Here is an 11,315-nt window from a genome sequence, read left to right as displayed (position 1 = left end):
AAAAAAACATAATACCCCAGCCAGCCTGCACGCTGACTGACAGGTGGAATGGAGAGAGAAGTAAATTAACCGAAGTAGATTAATTATGATTCATTACTGACTTGTGGATTGATGCTACTTTAAAATAACTAATTGCTGCTAACAAAGGTTAGCAGCTATAGAAGCGGTGTGGCTATTAGCTCTACTGTTATCAAAAGAACATAGGCGACGTGTTGAGCTTACCAGCCAAGTAACAGCTGAAAAAAGAAGCTTTTGAGTTAGCTTCTGTTGCATTAGCCTCCACAAAACTAGCATATTTATTTTGCCTAGCCTCCTAGCCTAGCCTAGAACCTTGTCATTATAACTCTGATAAAGCAATACTTTTGTTAGCTCCAAAAAGTTTTGATACTACACCTGTGGCTAATGCTATGGTTGCTAAAAGCCAACGAAATAATCTGGAATAAAATTAGGAGATGTTCAAATGTTACTGTCGAGTACATTTCTGTTTAGTTCAGAATATACATGCACAAGTGTACAATACTCATACTGAGTAGTCTGGTATCATATTCAAGCTTTTCAGGAGGGCTGATGACACAATCTGCCTGATGGCAACATACAGAGAACTGAAAGTAGGTGGATGAGAAGAAGCTAAACAGGAAGGGAGGTGAGAATTTAAAGAGATTGCCAAATACACTTAGGTGGAGATGAATTCAACCTTTCTTTCAATATATATGCCCACAGGATCCTCATAGACTTTTTGTTTTTGACAATCAGGGAAGTCTTGATTATTTTGTTGTAATAAGTCATCTTTATTTACTGTTAGTAAATAGGCCTAAAAAAATGGTTTGAGTGCATTCTGGTACTCTGGTTCAGTGTCACTTGGTCATGAGTCATACAACGATGACACCGTGTGCCGGGAATGATTTCACAGTGGAATAAATTGAACTGCATCCATTCTGGCCGGTCCTTTTGTATTATCATAAACCAACTCATGAGTCAATAGTAATGACACAGACAGTACACAACAAGTCTGTCTTATGACTTAATCCATGGAAGATTCCTGGAGAGGTGCTTCAGATGTAGTGCAGGCCAAGAAAGATACGCCGACTACATTTACAGTGTTTCTCAATAAACTGTTGTATGATCGGTTGAATCGATGCCCAGTCGCTGTGACCAAGTCTTACCAAGCGAGTTGTTTAAAGTCAAAAAACACATACTTAAACTGAGGTACTGATTACAGAGGGAATTTGTTTTACTGAACTTCATTAGGTGGTTACAGTGTGCAGTGTGAATGCTAGCACATTGCTAAAGTATATAAAAGTACCAACCTTCACGCAGCTGTGAGACAAAAACAACACCTACAAAAATATCCATTCCAGAAGTAGAAAGGTGCGACAGTATGACTACATTTCTAAATTGCCAGACTTATAATTATGTTCAGGAAATGACAAGCTCAGGTCCAAATAAATCATATAAACCAAATGTCATATTTCATAAAAAGAACACCTCTGGTTTAAATTCCTCTTGTATTCTTATGTGTTTCACTTCACCTTGTTCCCTTCATTTGAATAATCAGAAATTCTGTTCAGTCCTGAGCCAACAGCCAGCGTTATGTGCTGGTCTGTTTTTACCCCATCGTAAGTAAATAATGTAATACACTCCTTTGTGAGACTATTGATTCGGCAGTGATAACATAGCAGCCCACTATTTACATAGATCAAGGGTTTGCCAAGATTACTGGGAGGTGCAGCATTCTGAGATAGGTTGTGGATGGAATCTGGTATGCAGCGTGTGAGCTGGACTTCAGCTCATCAACAATAGTGTGTCTATGCGGCCGGCCGGAGGCACGATGACCTCCTGGACTGGCCCTTTGACAGCACAGTGGATACATACTGAGGCTGTAAAAGAAACACCTCAGTTCAAAACAATCCTTTATGGCCAGATGAAGAAAGAGACGCAGAGAAAGGCTTTTAAATAATGAGGTTTCAAGTTTCAGCAGTAATTGTTTTACGTGCTCCTCTATATCCGTTTTCAGAACGTAGAGGCAAATCTTGTGAAATAAACTGACATGGTTTCTGGTCTCACAAACACATAATATGATCATTTGAGTCTGTATTATTTAGTAGAAACTGCCAGACACGTTGACAGGAGATCAACTTTTCACCCAAAAGTCCACGGCTCAAATAAAATTGGGAATGTTGTGGGTACGAAAGTTTATGTTATCATGTGCCCCCACTTTAGAATAGAATAGATCTTTATTGTTATTGTACATTGTACAAAGAAATTGAGAAGCAACTCCTTATTCCTCAACTATCACCATATCAAGTTTATATGACAATCTTGCTAGCCAGCAGTTGCACATTTCAGATACGCAGAGCAACATTCGCATTCAGTCAGATGTTTTTTCTGGAAACAGAGAAAAATGTAAGTCAAACTGTAATTGTAAAATACCGTAAAGAAAATTTACTTTGGGCTGTGAACTACCGTGGCTCAGGTGGTAGAGCGGGTCGGCCTATGTTCGGAGGGTCGGCGGTTCGATCCCCACCCGGCCAACTGCTTCATGGTTGTTGTGTCCTTGGGCAAGACACTTCACCCACTCGTGTGAATGTGTATGACTGCTGTATGTTTGAGGTGGTGGTCGGAGGGCCCGTAGGCGCTGAATGGCAGCCACGCTTCCGTCAGTCTGCCCCAGGGCAGCTGTGGCTATTATCGTAGTTTACCACCACCAGTATGACTGAGTGTGAATGAATGGAACCTGGAACCCTGTCAGGTGCTTTGGGTGACTTGAAAAGCGCCATTCCAATCCATTATTATACTTACAGAAACATCACATCTCTCAACGTTGTCATATGATATATTTTACACATTTTCTGTGGTTTCTTTTTTTATGTTTTGTATATGGATCAACCTGCCAGGGGCTAAATCTGACACATTTACATAATGGACCAGAAGTTCTCATGTTATTAAAAATGTAAATGAAGGTGCAAATAATCGTGAGAGTGCTGCGGCTGAGCCAAAACTGTAAAGCTGCGTGTCCCAAAAATAAAACAAGGAGCTGAAAGACACTAAAACTCACTTTAACAGTCATCCCTCACAATAGACACTGTTTGGTACAGTTACAATGGATTATAGCAGGTTTAAAGATTACATTTAAAAAACATATTTATTTTTTCTGATAGAAGGTAAAATATGTTGTCACAATGTACATCCACTTTCTTAATGCACATTCTGTGGGATGTAAATCCGTCAGCCACATGCAGGCAGATTTACATAATCCTTTCCTTGTCTGCTCGTCTCTACAATGTCTTGCGTTTGCAACATTACTTTAAGAGACGGGAATTCAGTCCTGTGGAATGTAAGGTGTAAAGGACAGGTCGTTCTTAGTTTGCTGTTGCTTTTCAAAAAAAAGATTAAATACCAGTAAATTTGAGTTGTGGCAGTGCAACAGTGTCTGCACAAAGAAACCTGACTGATAATTACAGTATTCACAAATGGCTCGTACACAAGATGATCATAAACTCTTTGGGAATGTAGTCGGTGCAGTGCGTAGGAGTCTCTGCACATTTCACCGTAGGAGTTTGACTTCACATTTCGTCTCTGGTGTTTACAGACTGTCCGTGATTGAAACAGTTATCACCTCCAAGATAACAGACGACTTATTAAGTACAGGTTTGCTGTTTAAAGCCAAAAAATATATTTTATCTTCTTAATTCGGCCAATGTTGATGTCAATGTCACAGTAATCCACATTAAAAGATCGGTAATTATTTATAATTTACCAAAAGCTTCCCTCAGACGTAAACTTTTGTGCTTAAAAGTAAAACAAACTATGTGAACTTAAAAGTAGGAATCATATGACTCCGTAACCTTTTTCTGTTTAGAAATGATGATGTTTCCACCATCAAGCCTTCTCTCACATTAGCGTGATCTTGATGGAAGGCGTGAGACCATTATGAGCCACGATTAAATTGACTAATTTGTAAGGGAGAGAAATTCCAAGTAAGAATATACATGAACATCCTCTCCTCATCCTGTAGTGAAAGAGAAGTCACTTTGTCCTCATTAACCTCGGCTGACTGTCTCCGTTTTTTTCCGCGCAGCTCTCACATACAAGCACGTCTTTGTTACCAGCTTTCAAATTACACACCTTGTGGTTTTAGTTCTGCCTGGAAATGTTGATGTGAACTCCTAATTTTAAGTAGTATTGAAGGCGGGGTCGTCCCTCTCCTCTCTCTTAACTTCCTGAACAACAACAGCCGTCTGAGGCCATATGCTCTGACCTTTGCATTAGCAGGGCAGCCCCTCGCTCTGTGTGAAGCCTTCCCCTCTGATGCTGTGTCACAGGTGAATAAGCAGGCCTTACCACGCGATCACACTGTGCACAAGATGATCAACAAGACGCTGGAGGGCTGGAGAACATCCTGTGGAACTGATCACAGCTAAACATTTTTTGGGTAAGTGACGATATCAGATATTTTATTTTTTTGATGGTAAAGAAGATCAAGACAAACTACTGCGTAATGTCATAGACTTCTTTACGAAATCGTTGATTATGTTTAGTCAGTAAGAGGAAAATATGCAATTTCTTAACACACTACAACAACACTAGCTGTTGTTTTACCTGCAGTGTTATTCATCCATCTAGATTGTTTTGGTGTGAGCTGCCGAGTTTTAGAGTTATCGGCCAAAATGTCACTCGTAGATTGTGCCAAAAAAAACCCCCAAAAAACTCAACAGCAGTGCATCTTTCCAGAAATCTTGACCTGGTTACTCAAGCTAATCCAGAGACCCTGTTGTAAACAGGTTCATGCAGGAACTATTTTCTTCATGTGTCACTGTGCAGAAGGAAGCAGGTTTGAAGCCAACATTGTGAAAGAGGCACCGCTAGCTGAGTGCCATGTAGCTCCATTATATTCAAGAGAATACTGACATCTCTGCGGCTCCACTCCAAAACTCGGCAACTCACACCTATGTAGTCTAGATGGACAAATAACACTACAGGTAAGAAGAACAATAAAGCCCTCATCCAGTTTTCTAAAAAGGCCCATTGTGATACAAACACATGACTTGAGGAAGTTCAGTTTCATGCTTTCTGACTGCTAACATCTTACTTTACTGCAAATGGCTGTTGATGTTGGTAAGTTCCAATTTGGCTCACTGAGTGGAGATTTACGTAGAGCTAAATGAAATGCAGATTAAAATGAGTAATGAAATCCTCATCCGCAATCCTTTGTATGATTTGTAACACATTAACATGAATAACTACACGTACAATAACGTGTTGTATGTGTTACTGCTGACTTTTGTGAGCTAGCAAGCTTAGTGTGCTAACCAGGCTAACATCCCAAATGTTGGAAACGCAGAATAAATGTTTGCGGTACGTGTTTCTACACTCCACCTATACATTAACATTTCATAACTTTTATGTTGCAGCATAAAATTGCATTAGATTAATTTTTGTATTCTATGTGACAGCGCTGTCGTAGTTATGGTTAGGTGTAGGTACAAAAACATTTGCTTAACTTAAGGCAAAGATCATATTTTGGCTCACCTGGTGACCTGGAAATTGAAACGCCTCATCAAAGATATCCAGTTTTGTTGCCACAAGCCCGATTGGAACATGGCCCAACGTCTCCGCAAAAATATCCAGTGGTTTCAGTTCACACTCATCCAAAACGAAATGCCTCCACAAACTGCCGTCTCGCCCATTTGTAAAGCTGTTTACATCTCCTCATCCTCCCAACATGAAAGCAATGGAATACATAATTACAAAACCACAATTAGGCTCAAACCTAATGTTTCTTTATGGCAACGTAACATTTGTTTAGGTTGAATTTTCTATTTCACAACACTTTGATTATGGTGCTGCTTAGGTTTAGGCACAAAAAACACTTGGTTAGAGTTAGAAAAATTCACAATAGCGTAATAAAATGATAAAAATATACGTATAGCTAAATGAAATGCAGCTGGTAAGTTTTTACCTCCAGATAAATCGTAACTGAATAGCGACACGCAGCAGCTGTCAGATAGCTTGCTAATGTTTTGTGATTGAAGATTAAAGTGAGTAATGAAATCTGTTGATATATCTGATCTGGTTAAAATGCTGGTCAATAATGACATGAACTGGAAAGATTTGACTAACACAAATCGGTTACGTTACTTTTCTTTACCCATGTATGCAGACATTGATAAAACAAAGTCATGCCTACGTTTACGTACCTGGGCAGCTAAGTTAAGATAATGTTTTTTGGCTCCTAATGCTGTAATACTCTACTAATAAAGACATTTTACCTTTTAATGTTGCAACCCAATTTATCAAATCTGTAGTTTAAAACAGTTAATTAGAATTAAGGAAGGACTTCATGCTGGTGAAGATCATTGTGCAGCAAACACTAGGCAGAGATACAGTGTGATCAGTCTGATTTGGGATACTCGCTGCATTTCACAATATAGTTAAGATTGTATAACGTATATAAGGTAACGTACAGTATAATGGACGAATCAAATCATATTGCCATTTGATCAGTAGGCTTACAGAGACTCACTATTCAACTACAGAAAGACTGAGGCAGAGTAGGAAGTAGGGATGTTTGCTATAGAGCGTGCCGATGGAGAGTATGCCCTGCAGGGTCATGGGGGGAGCAGTTGTCTGAGTTACATGACAAAATCAATAAACTGCACGTCACTTTATTTTCCATGGTGACCATAGTGAAGGTTCATCCTCTAAAAAGATTTTAAAAATGAGTTTTTGGAGGTGCCTGCTAAATAATCAGTTTTAACTATATCGTTAAATTGTGCATCACTACACAGTTCAGTTCATTATACTTATTCTCTGTAATTATTATTACTGATTAAGTGCAGTAATTGTGTTATTGTTACAATTGTAAGAAGAGTCATAGAGTTTGTTGGCGCTTTCTGTTAGGCGTCAACATTGTACATCAAAGTGTGCAAAATTTACTGGACAATCTGAATGGAAAACATACTTATCACTCGTAACTGATTTGATCAGAACTCAGTAGGACAATTAATCACAAATATACTTAAATTTCAAGCCAGTTTGATCTTAATTAAATAATACATTTGATTTAATTTCATCGCACTCTTTTGCAGAACACACAATGTGAAGCTGGCATTATAACCAAGTAAAGGAGAACACTGTATGACAAAGTTGTACTATTTAGATACCACAAATATGTAGCAACGTATATATTGATGGGAAAAGACCTGTGGGTTTGTACAAGGTTTAAAGCGCATTTGTTCATAAATACCAGACTACGGTCACAGGTTATTGTTCAGTCATCAGGAAGTTGTCGCTGCGTTGTCACCAAAACAGAGTTTTTGTTTTTTAACAGGGACAGTGATACATTGTTTCAACACTGGAGAACAACCAGAATGAATGTGATGTATCAGTTGGTTAGTCATCCCTTGACACTTGACACGTTTTTATATAACTAGCAGACGGCTAGCTAAACTTAGCATAAAGCACCAACTAGCACTGTTCTGTCTAGTTAGTAAAACTAATTAACCAGCAGCTACAAGACCCAGTAATTAACTACTTGTATCGGCTTTTTATTAGAGAAATGTGCGGCATCACAGGAAGTTATGTGACTATTTTAGGCTAAGAATGTTTTTATATTTGGGTTTAAATTAGATAAAATACGTTTAAAGGCATTATTGATGACATTCACCAACTAAATGTGGCATCTTCCCCCCTTCTGCTGCTCAACTGTTGTTCGAATTATTACCTACTACCTAACATTGCTAATGCTCGCTAGCAAATGTAAACATCCCTAACGCTAGCTAACGTCGATGCTGCTAATTCGACCAAGTGATTGTTAAGGTTGCTAATGCTATCTCACATTAATGTTGCTAATGCTAGTTAACTGATGCTGGCTTATGTTAATGTGTCTGATGCTAGGTAGCTATCATTAAGGTTGCTAATATTTGCATCGTTCTACAACCTCTGTAGATGTATTAGTTAAAAAAATATATATGTGCACACAAACCTGAAAAAAAAAAAAAAACCTTAAATTAGCGTGTTTTTAAGAGATTTTTAATTTTTCTTGGACGGAGCTACAGCCAGTTGTTTCCTGTTTCCATTTTTTGACAAGTCTTTGTCTCTACATTGGTTTTATCATTGATAGCAATCATGTTTTTGACTGATCATACACACTGTTATCTGACTGTATTCATTTATTCTCTCACAATATTTACAGTCCCCAAATCGAACAAATAATTCAAGACATATATCAAAGAAATGATCCCCCAAAAATGAATTATTATGTGTCTCCTATGTATCTGGAGGCTGGAATCTTTACAGAGCTCATTTGTTTAATCCACATATTATATATTGATAGTATTTTTTCAATCTGAACTAAATCTAAAGTCATTCCACGTGTTTTATCCCGATGAGGGTTTTTCAGAATCACCTTCAGCAGTAGAGTGTAGTAGCTGTGTTGACATGCAGCTCCATAACCCAGCGTCTGTTTCTGTAAGCATTCACTGACCCAGTTTTTTTAAACACAGTGAAGAAATTAATATGCTGTGTAGGCATGCAATGTGGAATTGGAAAATAAAATGCTTTGTAATGGAACTGCAATCAACTATTTGATAATAGTGGCCTTTCACACAAGAAAATTGGGAATGATTTGGAGCAAAGATTGTTTGTAACAGCGTAGAACGCTCGTTTTTACACTTGCTATTGGCATGATAGGGCATAAAAGAAGTGTAATCAGTGAATACATATCAACCATAAAAGGTGACCTTGGACATGGTTCAGCTTTGAAGCCCACATGACAGAGTTTTGACTTGAATCTTAAACATGCTACAAAACCACTGAGCCTTGGGAAGAGAATAACTACCCTGTTTAGTGAAACAGCTTGTGACCCTTAATTTTCTGTCAGAGACATTTGAATAACATCAGAGGCTGAAACACAATCCTGCATTAGCAGCATCAGTGTCACTTACATTGTATTTCCACTCCATGGTGTGATTTATGATCACTACCAGCCCACTTCTCTGTGCTGCAGATTAGATTACAGATGCTTTGCCTGTTTGTCAAATTCGTATCCCATTAACTGACACTGAGATAGCGGTTCATTGTACTATATAGATCAGATACTATTCTACTACATAGATAACATCAAAAAACACTAATTGTGGAGAACAAGTTTTCTTGTGGCACAGTGAAAATTACATTAAACTTACCTTGGTGCCCCCTTCACGAAAATGCCAGGTCACCAGTCTCGCCAAGAAAGAGCTGCTAAGTGCTGAGGTTTAGGTGATATCTGTTGCGATAGCTTGAGCTGTCCTTTGTATGATTTGTAACACATATCAACATGAATAACAACACTAACAATAACGTTTGGTATAAGTTACTGCGAACGTTTGTAAGCTAGTTGGTCTAGTTTGCTTCCAGGCTAACTAGGCTAACATGCTAAATGTTGAAAACGCATCACCAGAATAAGTGTTTGCAGTGTGTGTTTTTTTATGTTGCAACTTTATGTTTCATTAGATTATGTTTTTTATTCTATGTGACAGCGCTGTCCCAGTTATGGTTAGGTACAAAAACATTTGGTTAGCTTTAGGCAGAGATCATATTTTGGCACACCTGGTGACCTGGAAATTGAAACTCCTCAAAAATATCCAGTTTTGTTGGCACAAGCCTGACTGGAACGTGGCCCAACGTCTCCTCAAAGATATCCAGTGGTTTCACACTCAACAATCCAAAACGAAATGCCTCCACAAACTGCGGTCTCGCCCATTTGTAAAGCTGTTGACATCTCCTCATCCTCCTAACATGAAAGCAAAGGAATACATTATTGTAAAACCACAGATAAGCTCAAACCTAACATTCCTTTATGGCAACTTCACATTTGTTTAGGTTGAATTTTCGATTTCACAACACTTTGATTATGCTCTGCTTAGGTTTATGCACAAAAACACGTGGTTTGAGTTAGAAAAACAATGATTTGGCTTAAAATGCCTGTTTTGTCGCCATGATCACTGATGGTGACGTTCCAACCGCCGGTTTTGGTCACCACAGAAATGGATTGAAGTGTCCACAGGTCTCAATACAAAAACACCTGATTTTCTTACCATGAAAAGGAAATATCAGTAGACAGAAGGAAATATACCCAGGTGTACTTAAAAATATCAACCGGTGTTAAATTCGCTGAAACGTAAATAAGTAACTAGGTAGTCTCGGGACGGCTTATTTTCCGACAGTCCACTACTCCGAAACCTCAATAATCAAAAGAAAAAAAAAACCTCTCATTGGACCAACAGCCTGTTATACCGTAAAGAAAATCCCACTACAGTCCAAGGCCCATTGTTCAGAAAATATACACCCTAGAATTTTTTGTCTTTTATATCTTACAGTCGGGTTAGCGTATGTGTGAAAAATGGCCTATTAATGTCAAAACCCTCATTTGGAGCAATGGCTGTTTGTCATTGCGCCAACTGGCCGTTTGTCCAGTAGGACATTTTCTGTCACTTTGGGGTTTTTAATAACAGGCTGTTGGGAAAATGGCGCAGCATTCATAGCCTGCAGACACAAGTTCTCCATGTAACAGTAGCGTATCATGAAAGTTGGCAGCAGGTTTCTGAGCAACTTGAAGTCTTCGATATCAACTTCTGCAGAGATAAACAACAGTCTAGACGCTGTTTCCACAAATAAGTCCCAAAACTTTTTTTACTCTATTTTTTTATAGCTGTATAGCTGCTGTATCATTATTATAGTCCGTGTTTTCTTTCTCAAAAGAGAGAGAAGGAGCTCAAATTGTTGTTTGATTTAGATAATAATTACTGAAATCACTGCAGCGCTGTTGAGCAACTTGAAAAATGAGTTTGCTCTCGGTCTGGTGGTCTGACTTTTCAGGGTCTGTCAGAGGAGATGAGACAGAGTTATTGAACTGTTCTGGTTTTGCCAAGCAGAACTAATGCATTCACTCAATTTGTGAGCTCTACTGTCAAAATATGACACATAGATATGTACAGCAGTACATCGTAATGAAACGCCAACAACATTTCTCTTATCAGCAATCAGTCAAACATCTTGACCTGTCGCGTATCATCTCCCACATAACCTTGAAGCCGGAGGGTGGAAAGTTGTGGCATCGATATCGGCAAATGAATAAGAACACGGTATCATGCGCCTGAAATACTTCGGGTGTGATTATTTTCCAGGCGATCATTCCTGCTCTCCTATTATCACTACTGTCAGTGAGGCTTATCTCTGCCTGCCTGCCTCGCCGGCCAGCGCTCAAGACACATCCTCAGAGCAACGACGACGCATTGTTCTAATGAGGTTAGAGCCTGAAGCAAAGTGATTTGTTT

At 38.8% G+C, this 11,315-nt stretch overlaps 1 long non-coding RNA gene across 1 annotated transcript in view; it reads right to left on the bottom strand.

Moving 5' to 3' along the window:
• Nucleotides 1–8,049: 8,049 nt before the first annotated feature.
• The window catches only part of LOC115591065 (uncharacterized), a 36,966-nt gene continuing 33,700 nt past the window's right edge, over nucleotides 8,050–11,315 (bottom strand). Inside the window, exon 4 of the long non-coding RNA XR_003985889.1 lies at nucleotides 8,050–9,772. This is a non-coding gene — a long non-coding RNA (uncharacterized LOC115591065). The remainder of the gene's footprint in view (nucleotides 9,773–11,315) is intronic.

The sequence above is a fragment of the Sparus aurata genome, chromosome 11 (assembly GCF_900880675.1).
Source record: "Sparus aurata chromosome 11, fSpaAur1.1, whole genome shotgun sequence".
Taxonomy (NCBI): Eukaryota; Metazoa; Chordata; class Actinopteri; order Spariformes; family Sparidae; genus Sparus; species Sparus aurata.
Note: the sequence above shows the minus strand (reverse complement) of the source record. Positions and strands in the feature narration are given on the sequence as shown.